At 45.0% G+C, this 15,773-nt stretch overlaps 1 protein-coding gene across 3 annotated transcripts in view; it reads right to left on the bottom strand.

The window, feature by feature from the left end:
- Positions 1-15,773, bottom strand: part of MICOS10 (mitochondrial contact site and cristae organizing system subunit 10) — a 43,255-nt gene that overhangs the window by 16,769 nt on the left and 10,713 nt on the right. Inside the window, exon 2 of one of the 3 annotated variants that reach the window (XR_012802315.1) lies at positions 1,933-2,042. The exons of the other annotated variants lie outside the window; for them this stretch is intronic. The gene's annotated coding sequence lies outside the window, so the exon portion shown is untranslated. The remainder of the gene's footprint in view (positions 1-1,932; positions 2,043-15,773) is intronic. 3 annotated transcript variants of the gene reach the window in all.

The following is a 15,773-nucleotide window of genomic DNA, read 5'->3' as shown; positions in this document are numbered from 1 at the left end:
TAATGAAGAAGTTCTAGGGGGGCATTTATATATAGTTCTAGGGGGCATTTAAATATAGTTCTAGGGGGCATTTATATATAGTTCAAAGAGACCATTTGGTCTAATTTGGTTTAATTGACTTAAATCTTTGGTTGTTTTTTTTTGGCTGAAATTGGCCGAATGGTCACTTTGGACAATATCGAATAAGGCCCTTAGTCTGTTGGAAGTGTGTAGTCATAATTATGTTCTCAGTTACTACACCTAAGTTGCTTATCTCTCTCTTTTATGCTGTTACCAAGAAGTAAACCGCCTGGAAAGCAAAAGAAAAAAATATATATATTATAATTCAAAAAAGATTTACAATATCCCAGAAACAAAAAAAAAAAAAAAAGTCTAGTTTCTAAAAGTATTCTCTGAATTGGCCATTTTTTCTTTATTCCCCTAAAACCGGACTACATAATATATGAAAAATACATTACAAATGTACTCCTAATATCTCTATCTGTCTGCAAGCGAAAATAAATGCATTTAGTCATCGTACTGTTTTGCTAGTGTCTGAATAACGTCGAAGAACCTCAATAAATGAACCATATGGATAAATGTTTATTTTTGCACTAACTTCAGAGTTGCTGGGTTGTGATATTTAATCTGGGGTCGTCTCGGTGTTGGAAAGGTCTTGCACGTGATAGTGACTCACTACAGAATTCCGGTCGTCATCAAAAAAAATCTCCCCAATAGACAGAAATCAGAGGATGAACACAAACTCCCTCATCCCAAGGGCTGGCTATTTCATGGCAATCAAGCTGCTGCAGTGGCCAAAATAGGAGAAATACTCTCGTGTTTTAACCCTTTCATGCCAATGGGTTAAGTTTTCTCTGGCAGTAGAGCGGTTAAAACAGCAGTCAATGTGGGACCAGCTCTGCCACCTGATCCAGTCGCACCGAGCTCCACAGCTGTTTCCACTAGAGCGCGGCACCTCCAGGACAGCCCTAAACGCATAACAATAAAACATCAAAGGCTTATCTTAAAATAAAAGTGAACCTAAGAGGCCTAATAGGAGAGAGGTTTTCCAGCGAAGAGCCGCAGGCGGCAAGTAGATCAGGAGGGAGGAGGGAGAGAGGGAGAGATGCAAGCACAGCATTTTACACCTTCTCGGTGACAGCTTCAAACACGTAAATGAAAAAACAGCCACACCAGTGCTTCATTTACCTCTCGCCATTAACCAGCCATACGCCATGTGTGCCCCTTGCCAACAAGATTAAGTCTGAATGTAAGCAATGGGGACTGGCTGTAATAATACCACTGAATGTGGTTTGCTTAGAAACACCTCATTTAGAGTTGTTAGGGTTGAACACTCTTGCACAAGCTAGCTGACACATCAATCAATGGCACCATCAATCATACGCTCTCATCAATATGAATACACACACACTATTTAGGGGGTAGATATATATTCAGGAGCAGTGGGCAAAGGCACACATGCTGGTTTTGGGGTGTAAAGCATGATGCTCTGCCAATACAGAGGGGGGGGGTGCATTGTCCATAGTAAATTAGGAAGGCAGGCACACACAGGTTGGTTAATTGATAAAGGATTGAAACGTTGGCTCAATAAGCCAACCTTTGTATACTGTGTGCGCCTACCTTCCTGATCACACACACACACACACACACACACACACACACACACACACACACACACACACACACACACACACACACACACACCCTCCAGCCCCCCCCCCCCTTTACTTCAGGTGTGGCCAACTCCAGATCTCAAGGGCCACCAACAGATTAGGTTTTAAGGATATCCCTGCTTCAGCAACTGATTGAGCCACCTTTGCTGAAGCAGGGATATCCTGTTGGTGGCAACCCTACCCTCCTCAATGAGCTGTCGAGAAGAGTTTAGTCCCATTCTTCCCTCTGTTTTATGTCTTGGCCAGTGATGCAGCTTACAGGAGGAGGAGTCAGAAACTGATGACCATGGGCAGGACCTGTCAATCTCCCTGTGTCACCTGCAGAGCAGTGTCCTGGCCTGAGCAACTTGCTGGATGCTATGGCCGGACCTGGAACACAAAGCCATGAAAGTCAGAGATACAGAACAGTGCAGCTCCTTACAGTACATTTATCTGGCGTACAAATGACCCTCATTTGCCAAATAAAGCGTAATGCTGCCTCATATTTTCCTGTTTCCAGGGTGTTGCTATCTGCCTGTCCTATCATGTCCTCACTCATGTGCAACTTGACACGAGCTCCAGAAATATCAAGAGGAAAGTTCTGGCAGCACAAAACCACACCGAAAACAGAGCCCCTGGGACAGCCTTTTAGCAACGAGCGCATTCCTCATTTGGGAGTGATGTTTGCAGGCGTGTTTTATGAGGGAACGGGTTGGGATTCAAATGGTCAGGGACACGTGTGTGTGTGTGTGTGTGTGTGTGAGAGTGTGTGTGTGTGCGCGCGCGCGCGCATGTGCATCACCAGACCTAACCCAACTGATAAGAGCATTGAGGGGAGGGGGGAGGAGGGGGACGTGTCCGGGACTTGCATCTTCCTCAATGTTAAAACACCTTGCTTTTCTCATATCCCTGTGTTCATCCTCTGCTGCCTTATCACAAGAGCCCCCCTTTTACGTAACCCCAAGGTAATGGTCGTACTTCCTTTTAACCCATGGACTGCCATTCGGGCTTGCAACACATTGGCAGCAAAGGGATTCAACCACACTGGTTCCCCCCCCCCCCCCTTAGTTTAGGGATGTTAGGTGGGAATGGTACAACTAGTGTCATTTTTTGGGGGGTGTTACAATGAGGAGTTTTTTTTTTTTTTAGGTGAAAAAAGAATAAGCTTCTAGGCAGTTCAATGAGGGCAGTCACCTCTCTTTATATTGCATCAAGCCCAGAACATGAAACACTGCTTCAATTATCTCTTTCCCTTGAACTCTACGTTACCTTCTGGAAACAATTTGTCATATTGCATTGTGTTTCCTTTAAGAATTTAACTGTAGGCCCCTTCCGCCGATGCGTTTCTAATGAATATGTAAATAAATATAAAGGCTTTATATGTTTCACCTCAATGAGCTGAATCATGTAATGCCGTGATATAATATGCAGCCAGAAGAGGGGATCACGGGTGGGTAATAATCCTCTGAACATACATTTGGGAACAGCTTCTCAGGAGATTAAATGAACAGTCAAAGTTCAATACAGTTTAATTTATAATTAAGGTGCTTTAGGTAATCAAGGCAATCTTCCCTATTCCTTTTAGCAAAATATAAAGGATATACAGCACACACTGAAAGGTTTTTAAACAAGCAACTTCTCAATGTAAATTAGGAAGATGCAAATTAAAGTTACAATTTTAGCAGTTTCCTGTGTAATTTAAGATTTTATGTTCTGAAAATGTATGCAATTCTAATCTTCACTTACTGCCCTTTCCCTTTAGCTGTTTGGACAATGATGGTAGCTTAATACAGTAATTAGTTTAACAAAGGGGAGGAGGGGAGAAAAGTGAGGATTAATAATTAGCGTGTGGTGTGTGTGTGCACATGTGCGCGTGTAACGCGAGTATGCAGCCTCTCAATCACAACAGAGAATAAGTACAGATTGTACGGGGGGAACGGAGCGAGCAGCTTAGCGGTAATGTCACTGCATTTGAAGCGGATGATCTCGATCAGCTTTCCCTATGGCCTTGGGCAAGTCACTTTATCTACCAGTGTCAAACATTAGATTGTAAGCTCTTTGGCTACGGTCTTACTGTGCTTGAAAATATCCGTGTCAGCGCCAAATAAGGAAAAAATGACTCAGGTCTATTTCCAGGATTTGTTTACCATGGAAGTGTTAATATTTACAAATACTTCTGCGTGTAGCAGTAAGAAGTCAATTATCTACATTTAACACGCCACTTTCATTAATCCATTGGTCCAAGTAGGGACAGCTTCTTTAAAGGTGCAAGGTCACAGAGCCGTCCAGAAAGCCACCTTCTGCAAAGAATGGAACAGTCTAATTGGCTTCCCTTAACAAATCTAAGTATTCGCATTGCAAAGACTGGTCTGCTTTCACTCTTTAAAGTTTAGACATGAAGTACAAACCAAACTTCTCAGAGGCCTCTAAATTGGATAGTGTTTGTCAATCAGGATTTTCTTTACCATTATCCCAATCTGCCCTTATCTGCACCAATAAAGATGAGGGAGGGTAAGAGAGGGGGGTCTGTGGCTTTGCTAGCACTTAATGCACACAGAATTTTTTTTTACCAAAAATGGTCCAGTTTGATATAAAACATGGAGCAAATATTTGCTTCTGCGTCAATTTTCACCAGTACACGTATGAATCTTGCGTCTTACTTTTGATGCCGATTGTTGCAGCATTATAATACTGCTCTTACCATCTCCTCCCCAAAACAGGCTGCAAGGGGAGCAAATTAGGACAAAAAAAAAATGATATGAAGTAATGCACCTGGATACATTGATGCAGAGTAAAGAATGACGCAATTCGCGCCTGTTTTGGAGCAATTCTCCAGTTTGTGACACTTAATACATATCCCCACTGGGACATCTGGCAAAAGAGGGCAGCTAGAGGAGATCAAACAACTTCCAAGCGTCCGCTCACCATGCTTCCAGTCCAACTATAAAAATTATTGAAAAATACTTCTAGGTGTCCGATTTGGGTAAAAAAGGCAAAACGAACCCAAGTGTGGCCCCTTAAACATGTCACTGATATTTTCTCACCCTGGTATTACGAGGGATTGTCTCTTTTAAAGACAAACTAAGATATACAGTAGGTCAGTGTACAAAGCAGCACGTGGTAATAAACTTCACAAGTCAACGTTACACAAATATGTGCAGGGTGCTGTTCATTTGCACGAGATATTTTTTTTGAACGGAAACCTCATTGTACCACTGGTTTAGTCTTTGAAATACCAAACACCAACTTGTTCAATGCAGTTAGGTAATCCAGACCCCCATTCAAAGGTATAGTAAAATGGTCTGCATGGGACAAAATGCATTGCAGTGATATAGATACCATGCAAATATATTAATGGTTTCATATTGACTGGTTAATGGGGTGAGCAAACTTTTTATGCCGAGCCCCCCTTTTAATCCATAAAATTTCTCGGGCCCCCCCTGCCTGATGTAATCAAAATCACATGGAAAAAAAAACCCTTTATTAAACGGTATACAATATAAATCCAAATATGTTTAAATACTTACATATTTCAACAGCTCGCGCTTGCAAAATTAGGCTGCGTCCACGCTGCCGCTGAGAGCGGTGACATCACCAACTCTCCCAAGCATGAGCACAGGGTGTCCTGCATAATTTTGCAAGCGTGGATCGGGGCTATTTGTGTGTGTGTGTCTGTGTGTGTCTGTATTGACTGCTGCTGAGCGCACAAAGTCAATTTTGTTTGTCTCCCCAAGCGCCAAGCTTGGGAGAGCGTACGTGCACAAAGGCAATCCTTTGGGGGGGCATTCATCCACCTCTTTGCTACCTCCCTTCCCTATCCCCCCCCCTTTTTTTTTTCTTCCTTCCCCTCCCTGCTCTTTGGCTTGCTATCCCCATTGTCATCCACACTTCTACCTACAGTATTATTTATTTTTTCCTGTTTTCAATGTTGTGTTTTCACAGTTTTTTTACATTATTTATGTACATTCATAGTATGATTGATATAGTGGCAGCCGACCCTTTCACTTGCAGAGGATCGCAGCGAAGCAGGTTGTCAGCGGAGGAGAGCAGGACCACGGCGCAATTGCAGGGCAGACACCGGGAGGGGCGTTTGACTTCACCGTGCTCGGGCGTGCTCCTCCCCGTACCTCCGAAGCCCCTGCGCGTGCGCTCACACACCATCACGTTGCCGCCACCTGCACTATCCTGTTCAGCCACCCGCACACATCTTCGGCTGCCCGCCCGTGCACATCTTCTTGGCCACCCCTCGCGCGCAGTGTCTGCCGGTCCGCGCACCCAGTTTTCGTCGCACGCCGCCTGCGCCCCCCTAAATAATCTTGCGCCTCATTGCCCCCCCCAGTTTGCGCACCACTGCATTACAACACACACTCTCAATCAATCACCACATACACACACTCACCACATACACTCAATCCCCCCCCACACACACAATTTCCCCCCACACACACACTCAATCCCCCCCACACACACACTCAATCCCCCTCCACACACACTCAATCCCACCCCACACACACACTCAATCCCCCCCCCAACACACACAATCCCCCCCCCAACACACACAATCCCCCCCCCCACACACACAATCCCCAATCCCCCCCCACACACACACACAATCCCCCCCCCACACACACACAATCCCCCCCCCACACACACACAATCCCCCCCCCACACACACACAATCCCCCCCCCCCCACACACACACTTTTTCCTGGGGGGGCGACATGCTCCGATCCCCCAACCCCCCATGCTGCTGAAAACTGGTGCGGGAAGCAGACATGAAGAGAAGGAGGGGCTGTCTGTGTGCAGAGAGAAGCCCCGCCCCCTCTGCAAGACACAGACACATAGAAGCAGCAGCACGGAGCTTCTGGCCGCCCGTGCACAGCTCTGCCCGTCCCCAGGTTTCCCTGCAAAAAGCCTGCGCCCCCCCCCCCCCCCTACATGCGCCCCACAGTTTGCGCACCGCTGGGTTAACACACCACCGACCATGTGGAGTAAAAGACGACAGTGACATTTGACACAAAACATGGCCAAACACTATGCACATGTGTAACGTAAAGATCTGGTCATTGTGCTACCTGGAAATTAGCATGCAACATCTCATCATTGAGTATTTGTTACATACAGCCAGACTCCTGAAAGCTGCAGTTCAGTCTTTTTTTTTTTAAATTTATTTTTTTACTTCAATAGTTTCATGTGGGCAATCTCTAATTACCTAAAGAACTGCATAGCTGCCGGTCAATTCGTTCTCCGTCTATTGATCGGCAAAGTTTGGCGACATCTTTAAATATGGGGAATGTAAATCGTTGCTATAGGAACAAGCATGCTTGTTAAAATAGAATACAAGGAAATTGGTCTTTCAAAGTTGTTGTTTTTAAAACAGAAAATGCTAAAAGTATTTTTTCTTACTACAGAACTGATTTATTTAAAAAAAAAACACATGCAGGATATTGCCTGAACTGCAGCTTGAAACTTCTTCTGCAACTACAAAGCAGCCAAATCTGCAGGTTTCAGGTAAAACCTGAAATATTGATTTTGTACCACAATATAAAAATAGCGTGTCTATTCTTTGGGGGGACTCAGAGTTAGTAAGGTTAAATAGACCGGTTTGGATTCAGCAATGTAAGCACACCCAGTGGTGTGTAATATTGTTTATATAGCAGCATGTGATCGTTTGATGTGCCATGCACTGTCAGTTAGATAGCAATCTGTTCCGTTACCTGTTGGTCGCCATGTCGTAGTTATATTCTTAAGAACAGCTTAACATGCAGTTACTACTAGTATTTATTTATTTGACTTTGCAGTTTAAACTTCACAGATATTCAAGCAGACACCATCAGGGGGTTAGACCTGGCAACTGGTGCTCAGGTCTACATCGCAACTTCAAAAAGGACTACGGGGGGGGGGGGGGGGGATCTATATTTGCCCAAACTACAGCTGGGTAAACTGAAGACCACACAGTATGTGGCTGGGCTGGAATTGAACACGAAACGTTGTATACTACAACCCAACACCTTCTCTTCATGCACTCTTTAGAAGTATATTTATTGTAAGTTGGTGTTTAATGGTTTTAGAATTGCTGACTGTTATGGAGCTACAAACAGAAGACTTGCATTAAAGACACCGCTATGCTTAAAGACTTGCTAATCATGTCACAGACACATGATCACTGCTTTATCTCCCCAATCTGTGGGCTGATGTTCACCGTGAAGCACAGGTATGCGCTGGCCGTCTCAGAGCATGGGATCTGGGAAGAGCTGGCCGAGCTCTGCTTTTGGCACTCTTATCCCGGCCGGTAATCAGAGGAACTATTTGAAAAGGCTTTCTAGCCTGAAAGTGCATCAGTCTAAGGAAATCAAATGCAAATACGTGGGAGCAAATCCCTGGAGATCTGTGCCAAGGGGCCGTGTCTCCTCAAAGCACAGAGCGAAGAACAGAGCCAGGCTCCAGCTCAACACAATCTGTTGCCTGTCTCATCGGTGAAGGGATGGGCACAACACAATGGCTGCTATTTAATGTGGGTTTGTGCCGAGCTGTGCATATAATTAGATTATTTTTGTGCAGCCCAGCCAATGTGGGAAGTGCTCCGCATAATAAAACTTGCTGGCACAATTCGTCTCTTAATAGCTTACAATTAATCTATTTTTAGTAGCGGAGGCCCAGGTAATTACAAAAGTCGCACAGAGCCAGAACAGTCTCTAAATGAGGCCATTCAACTCATAAGACCAGCACCTATGCTACAAGGAAGCTAGTTAGTATTTGTGTGCTATTTTTGTTGTTGTATTAAACAAACATTGACACCTCCACTGCTAGAGGGGGCTACAAAGGACTAGAAATGTGCTGCTTTGTTGGGAGAGAAAGACAAATGCACATGGAATTCGAAGAACCAAAAGCTGGACCGTTTAGGAAACCATTTAAAGCAGAACCAGGTGTCTAACCCGTGATACACAGAAGCCATCTCCACAGGGTAAGGGTGACATCTGGATGCCGGGCTTAGGGAGGATACATCATCTTTATTAAACCTATCTGGTGATCCCATTTCCGCTCTCATATATATGAAGCTGCTGCAAGTTTACACAAACACTACCACGCCAGTGATTAGGGCGGCCAGCCTGCACCAGCCCATACAAGTATCCAAAGAACCACCCAGCACAATATTACCACCAGGCCAGGCTGCCGGGCCGTGTACCCGCAGTCCCAGGGGCACACAGTGGATACATGGAGCAGAGTCTGAGGGGCTAGCATGTTTTTTCTGCAATCTAAAGATGCCAGTCGAAAATAGAATTTCATATTCAGAATCTCTTTGAAATGTACAGACCTGAGCAGTGGCGGTGAGTACAGACCTGAGCAGTGACAGTAAGTACACACCTGAGCAGTGGCGGTGAGTACAGACCTGAGCAGTGACGGTAAGTACAGACCTGAGCAGTGACGGCAAGTACAGACCTGAGCAGTGACGGTAAGTACAGACCTGAGCAGTGACGGTAAGTACAGACCTGAGCAGTGACGGTGAGTACAGACCTGAGCAGTGACGGTGAGTACAGACCTGAGCAGTGACGGTAAGCACAGACCTGAGCAGCGACGGTAAGCACAGATCTGAGCAGCGACGGTAAGCACAGACCTGAGCAGCGACGGTAAGCACAGACCTGAGCAGCGACGGTAAGCACAGACCTGAGCAGCGACGGTAAGTACAGACCTGAGCAGCGATGGTAAGTACAGACCTGAGCAGCGACGGTAAGTACAGACCTGAGCAGCGACGGTAAGTACAGACCTGAGCAGCGACGGTAAGTACAGACCTGAGCAGCGACGGTAAGTACAGACCTGAGCAGCGACGGCAAGTACAGACCTGAGCAGTGACGGCAAGTACAGACCTGAGCAGTGACGGCGAGTACAGACCTGAGCAGTGACGGCGAGTACAGACCTGAGCAGCGACGGTAAGCACAGACCTGAGCAGCGACGGCAAGTACAGACCTGAGCAGCGACGGCAAGCACAGACCTGAGCAGCGACGGCAAGCACAGACCTGAGCAGCGACGGCAAGTACAGACCTGAGCAGCGACGGTAAGTACAGACCTGAGCAGCGACGGCAAGTACAGACCTGAGCAGCGACGGTAAGCACAGACCTGAGCAGCGACGGTAAGTACAGACCTGAGCAGCGACGGCAAGTACAGACCTGAGCAGTGACGGTAAGTACAGACCTGAGCAGTGACGGCGAGTACAGACCTGAGCAGTGACGGCGAGTACAGACCTGAGCAGGGACGGTAAGCACAGACCTGAGCAGCGACGGCGAGTACAGACCTGAGCAGCGACGGCAAGCACAGACCTGAGCAGTGACGGTAAGCACAGACTTGAGCAGTGACGGTAAGCACAGACCTGAGCAGTGACGGTAAGCACAGACCTGAGCAGCGACGGTAAACAGACCTGAGCAGCGACGGTAAGCACAGACCTGAGCAGCGACGGGAAGCACAGACCTGAGCAGCGACGGTAAACAGACCTGAGCAGCGACGGTAAGCACAGACCTGAGCAGCGACGGTAAGCACAGACCTGAGCAGCGACGGGAAGCACAGACCTGAGCAGCGACGGTAAGCACAGACCTGAGCAGCGACGGTAAGCACAGACCTGAGCAGCGACGGTAAGCACAGACCTGAGCAGTGACGGTAAGCACAGACCTGAGAAGTGACGGTAAGCACAGACCTGAGCAGTGACGGTAAGCACAGACCTGAGCAGTGACGGTAAGCACAGACCTGAGCAGTGACGGTAAGTACAGACCTGAGCAGTGACGGTAAGCACAGACCTGAGCAGTGACGGTAAGCACAGACCTGAGCAGTGACGGTATGTACATCTGTAGGCTACGAACGCAGCCCCTGGATTTTACGGGAGAAGAGCAAACAAGATACTACAAGCATGTGGTATGTACAAAAGGTGAAAAACTACCAGTGTACAAAGTACAGTACAGATTAAAAACGCCCTATTATGTCCACATGCTTTGCATAGCTTAGTATGTTACAGGTTAAAACAGTGGTTCTCAACTCCAAGTCAGGTTTTAAAGGACATCACCGCTTCAGCACAGGTGGCTCAATTAATAGGAGGTGAGGATTCATTTACGTTTTCTCATCGATTTTAACTGGAAGTGCGTCGGTTTTCGGTTAAAACAGGAATCCCTAATTATGATGCAGCCTTCCTCTTAGGAGCATAACGTCTCGCCAGAAGATGGAAGACTTGAAATCTTGGTGTTTGGCAAATTATAGAAAAACAAAGCTACTGCCACCAAACTAAAGAGATCCAGTCCACCACAGAAAATTCAAGAGACAATATTATTATAATGTTAACTTCTGAAATCAGTGGGAACACGTGTATTAAATACAATAAATTGAGGGGAGGGGGGATACTTTTTATTTGGGTTCTTTGAGCCTGGTAAACATTTTAATGCATGCCTGGAACTTTTCAGGGCTCTGTATCTCAGATATCGTATAAAGGGCGTAGTAGCATTAAAACCAAGGTTTAAGAGAGGGCCCAGCAGATTTTAAAAGGTAAAAAGGAAGGGAAATCTGTTTCCAGCCAAGCAGTGTGAATTACTTTAAACAAAGGAAAGGAACTAGCCAAAGTCAAAGCAATAACGTGTGCGTCAGAGCAGAATGCTAAAGCATGAGGGTAAGGGAAGTAGAGATTTAGTGTGGCCTCCATACTATGGGCTTTGCTGTAAACTATGCAAGCAAAGACCATGCCAGCATTACAGAGCCTGGTGTAAACAGGTAGGAGGAAGAAAGCCAGATCCACATCCTGATGTTATCTACTGAAACATCTTGTGTTGGGCGTTTTTGTATTGGGATTTTTTATTTTATTTTAAGTGAACACAGAGATGCAGAGCAAGTTAAGAAAAATACAGGCACTGCCAAACTCCCAGAATCCAGTTCTGGAGACGCCCAGCCCTCCACTTGCCGGGAATATATTTTAATCGGACTGAAGAAACTATTACTCAGCATTAAAGCAGCAGTGCCATCTATGGCACTTCTCTGAAGTGGTAGAGTAGGTGACAATATGTGGGTGCAATGTAACTAGACAGTGGTTAGGGCCAGTACGTAGTATGTTAAAAGGTGAAATTCCTTCTGTCCTGGATTTATTAGCATGTTTACATAAGGGAGGCCACACTCCTTATGCCACGGACAACTTTTAAAAACCTTATGCGACTTGACTTCTCACTCCCGGGGCAGAACATCCACAATCTACCAAATGCTCCTGGCTTCTAATGACCACACAACAGATAACTAGATGATTTTATGGTAGAGGGATCCAAACCAAGAGCTGGATCTAGAAGAATGGTCTGATATATGGGAACCGGTGAAAAAGACATTAGCACATCGGCTAAAGAAAACTGTAATAAAATAATGTACAGGTGGTAACTGACCCCAACCAGTCTACCGTATGCTTCCCGCTCGCTCAGATAGATGTTGATGAGGATGTGGTTAGGAAGCTTTGATGCTCCACATCTGGTGGACATGCCCAAGGATCATTCCCCTATGGGAGAAAATAATCAGACTAATATCCCAAGTACTTAATGTTGACGTAACTCTGGACCCCTTGAGCCTTCTCTCCTGGGCAGACCGTTTCCAGACCTCCTTAGAGCGGAAAGCAAACTTATCACATACATTAGCGTAGCCACTAGACGCTCTAGGAGAAATTGAAAGTCCCAGACAACTCCATCTCCAACGCAGATTAAGGTTAGCATATGGCAATCTATGTGTAGGGAAAAGTTGACCACATGCCTACTGTTCATGACACTATGTCCAAGTTCAGAAATGTTTGGGGCTCATAGATAAGTACATTCGCACACACAAACTAGATTTATTTAGGCTGTGATTGTTACCCCTCCCCTATCCCTTGTTCATGGTATATAAATAATAATAAAAAAATAAATAATATATATATATATGTATCGCACACACACACACACACACACACACACACACACACAATTTGATCACATTGCATTCCCCTTCCTCCCCCCACCTTCAATTGACTTAATATTGTGTCTTCTTGGAACCCTTCCCTTCTTCCCCATGTCCCTATTCCATATGCAAAACTGAAAATAAAGAGTTTAAAAATAGTAATAATAAAAAAATAAAAAAACACACACACACACACACAATAAAACTATTTTTTCAAACACCCAACATTCCCCAATGAAGTCATCTGACAGTGTGACGAAACGCGTTGGAATTACATCACAGACGTCGCAATAATAAGTGTGGAGGACTGGGACTTGTCTCACTCTCAGTCTCAGTAGGAGTTCTTCTACTGCAATTGTGTAGCAGCCTGGAACTCTTGTAACGATTTGGTACATCAATAGACTGCATCTCACCAACGGAATGTGAAAACGCACATAATAGGTCAATTATAGACCATATTGATGTGAGGCTTAATATTCATCTGCCATCTACGTTCGCAGTCTGTTGATACCTATGAGCCCAGAAGTCTTCTATTATCATATCTGCTTAAGGCAACGCTTATAGTGCCGGTGAAGGCGACATCACGCTGCGGTCGCTGGAAAAATCAAATAGAGATGACTTCCAGCGATCAAGCCGTCACTCCGTCACGTCACGCTTACTATAAGCGCACACGATGGTGGCAATGCATTTGTCTTGACACAACGTCGCTGTCACCGGCAATATAAGCGCAGCCTAAGAAATGACTGTGTTCTGATTGAGAGAGGCGAAGGAACGCCGGACGCTCAGCGCAGCTGCGGTTTCAGAGTGCTGCTTGTATACGCTTCCAGCTGAGTTACATCTATCAGACTGCGTAAGTCTGAATCTCATCAATTTGGCAAGTGGGAGATCTCTGGTATATTAATATCTTCATTTATGAAGAAGTTCATCTGGGTTGGAGTGTTACCTACACATCGTTGTGACTATATCAATTTTTTTGGGTGCTTTTACTATTTTTATGGCCTTTTACATTTGAGTGTTATTGCTAGCAATTTGTATTGTGATATTGTTTCATTAAATTGTCAGATTCATATGCCCTAGAACAGGGGTGCGCACACTATTTGAGCTGCCCCCCCCCTCTACCTGCTTCCCCCCATGCTCGCGTCCACCTTACCTCTTTTGCCGGCGTCAAATGAGGCCGTGGGGTCATGTGACATCACATGACGCCGCGTTGCCGTCACACCAAGCCTCTGAATCCCGGTAAGTGAAGTCGCAGAGGCCTCACGCGATCCCCCGGCATTTAATTTAAATGCCTTGGGGAAGTGCGCGGGGCCTCTGCAACCGCCCACACACCCCCAGAAAAATCTTGCCCCCCCAGTATGCACTCTCACCCTTTACGGATTGGTTGTCCTTCTTGAGAGCTGCCGGGACCTTTGATCTTTACCTCTACTGGTATTAGTGTATCTTTACATTGTCTTTTTTTTTTAATATCACAATTAGCACTTTTTTTTTTTTCTCGACTCCTTCCTATTAGAGAAATTGTCCTTATTTCATGGCACTTATTGGCATATATCAGCACTCAACCTCATTTGAGGATTTTTTTGTTATAATAGTTCCCACTCGTTATTTAGCATCATCACATCAGTCACTTTTCACGGTATCAAATATTCACCGGATTAACCCTATTTAGTGATTTCTCAACATTTTACACATTTTTCTTTTGTGCAGAACACACTTTAATTATCTTCCAAACGGGAGGATCAGGTTTAGAATCCAGTATCCGTTTCTCCATTTCCTGGTGCTATGGGCACCGTACATTAGATTACAACGTATGTAGGTACATCATACATTCTAAAAGCAGCTCCCTGGGGTCTCCTCAGATGGTTAAGGATGTTACTACATGCTGTTATCACCAAGCCCCTGTACTACCTTAAAATAATAGTGCCACCGACTCAGGAAGTAAACATAGCTGGTTTTGTAGATTGAATGTGCATTGTGCCCTGTTCAACCCCATCTCACCCAATTAGGGGTCCTGCTGATGCCTTGTAAACATGGTCTAAAAAGGAGGAGAAATATGCCCACCACCTGTGGTACCGTATCACCGACCAGGTATTAAAAAGAATTGCTTACCTGGCCACTTCATTAGACGTTCGGCAGTGACACTGCTATGTGAACTTCTTGTGCAAATCCCAAGACTTCTGAACCCAAAATGAGGAGCAGCACTGGGCCTGAAAACAGAGCTTCTGAAATTCTTCCGCTATGCATTTTCTGTGGGTATCTCAAGAGATAGCTGGGATAAGTAACCCAAGCCTGGGGTGTGCAAACTGGGGTGCCCGCAGAATGTATTGTATATAATGAATACCCTGTTCATTAATGTAACTGTATTTGTAACCATGTATTATTTGTCATTAACCATGTCCAGGACACACATGAAAACGAGAGGTAACTCAATGTATTACTTCCTGGTAAAACATTTGATAAATAAATAAATAAAATCCTGTGGACGTTTGTAATGCTTGGTTGTTGTGCTTTTCCAAAAAGGAAAGGCTGTTGCATGCTTTCACATATAAAAAAAACCCTGTGATGATACCACTACAATATAGTGATAGGAATGGCTTTAAAAAGGCATTTGAAATGCATATAGCAAACAAGCTAATAATCCTCTTGCTGTAAAAGGAATATATAACGCGTTCAGGCCCAATCTGGCCGGGAAACGAGCAACTTTGTCGGCACTATTAAGAATGTAATTTGATCACACGCATAACGCAAATATAATCTATATAAATATGAAATGATGCCCATTTTGTAGCAGTGGCTATAGTTTACTCTAAAGTGGGGTTATCAATAGTCCCTTATAGATGTTCTGTCATAGTAACCCAACTCCTGAGTAATCTGGCCCTGCTAGGAACATTTTAACCATCATTAAAATATGGTCAAGCTCCCTCAAACATACTGGTGTCATTTACCTCTAGTGTATAGCGAGAGGTTCAGAGTCACTCGCCAACGATTCTCTCGTGACGGCTCATGGCAAACCATTTAACAAGGCCAAAATAAAAAGGCTCTTTTACTGTTCTAGGAAATGGAAAAAATATTCTTTGCAGCGGAGTACAATACTCCAGCACATTGGCATGCAGGCACAACACTGCCAGCTTCGTGCCAAGCGCTATTTTTCCATTTAATAAGTTTCATCTCACCTCCTACTGCTTC

Source organism: Ascaphus truei, chromosome 6 (assembly GCF_040206685.1).
Source record: "Ascaphus truei isolate aAscTru1 chromosome 6, aAscTru1.hap1, whole genome shotgun sequence".
Taxonomy (NCBI): domain Eukaryota; kingdom Metazoa; phylum Chordata; class Amphibia; order Anura; family Ascaphidae; genus Ascaphus; species Ascaphus truei.
The sequence above is the reverse complement of the archived record's forward strand: the minus strand, read 5'-3'. Positions and strand labels throughout refer to the sequence as shown.